Here is a 1,545-nt window from a genome sequence, read left to right on the forward strand (position 1 = left end):
ACTGTGACGTGCTTCAAACTCCTGAGGGCGGGGCGTTTGTGACAGACGCAAAAGAATCACTGGATTCTATTCCGGCCTGATTGAGAACCGACAGATGGATAGCCGTGCCGTGACAGGGTGCGTTGAACATTTTCACTGAGAGGATGTGAGGTAGCCACTGACAACGGTGAAACCCTTGCTTAAGCTTGCCATGGAATGGAAGAAGAAGGATTGGATGAAGACAGTAGGAAAGAAGAGAGACGGAAGGGAAGGCATCTTCATACGCTTATCTGAAATTCCTACCAATGAATTACATAAGTATCTCTATCTTTATCTTTATGTTTTATTCGCATATCACCATACCCATTTGAGTTTGCCTGACTAAGATTTACAAGGTGACCATAGCTTGCTTCACACCAACAATCTCTGTGGGATCGACCCTTATTCGCGTAAGGTTTATTACTTGGACGACCCAGTACACTTGCTGGTTAGTTGTGCGAAGTTGTGTTTATGCCATGGTATTGAACACCAAGTTTTTGGATTCATTACCGGGGATTAATTGATTTGTGAAAAGTAGTGATCATAATTTCGTGCACCATTTACCTGATTTGAAAAAGAAAGGTTTTCCTTTTGTTGAAAATCTAGAATTTTTAGACTGGAATCACCTTTTCAAAATCAAGAATTTTTAGACTGGAATCACCTTTTCAAACATGACTTACCATGAAGGAAGTGTGCATTCTTATGTTAAGGGCAGAGACATTATCTTGAATAATGAGACAATCAGTGACTCCTTGAAGTACACTGATGTAAGGCCGTGTGCTTATACATCTGTGAAGTGGGATGAAGGTGTTGGTATCTCTTACCATGATGCTTTGGCTCACATTTGTGAACATGTTTCATTAATCGATGGCATCACACCCACTCACAAAACCCTCGGATATGAACGTGCTCAGTTGCACCGTATTGTCAACCACGTTTTAATTCCTCAAAGTGGTTCATATCAAAGGGTTTCTTACACAGACACACTTGTTTTGTATGCCCTAATCACTAAAACAGAAATCTCTTTTGCCTATTTGATGGCTAGATACATGTTTGATTCTGTTAGAAGTGTAAAAGATAAAGCACTACCTTATGGCATATTTTTAACTTGCATATTTGAAAATTTTGGTGTTGACCTGTCAAATGAGGATTATGAAAACAGACATTCATACCTAAAAGGGGGTGGTTCAATGAAACAGCAAAAAGGGCCAACTAGATCTGAGAGAGTGGTTCTAGATGATGATGATGAAGAGTTCATTCCAGATGACTCTCCTCCTCCTTCCACCGAAGGTACTTCCATCTCCACTGGGAAGAAATCTGCTTTGCTGAATGTGGTCAAGGATGTCGCTCAAGAATTTGTTTCCCAATCAAATCACTTGATTGCCATGAGCAAGGAACAAAGGAAACTAGCTAGCAAGCATGAGAATTTTCTGAAGAAATCAAGGGATAGGGTGGCTGTGCTCATGACCTTCATTGATAACCTTCAAAATGATAAAGACATTGCCACTGATGTTGACGAGGAAGACG

The sequence above is a fragment of the Arachis duranensis genome, chromosome 10 (genome assembly GCF_000817695.3).
Source record: "Arachis duranensis cultivar V14167 chromosome 10, aradu.V14167.gnm2.J7QH, whole genome shotgun sequence".
Lineage (NCBI taxonomy): Eukaryota > Viridiplantae > Streptophyta > Magnoliopsida > Fabales > Fabaceae > Arachis > Arachis duranensis.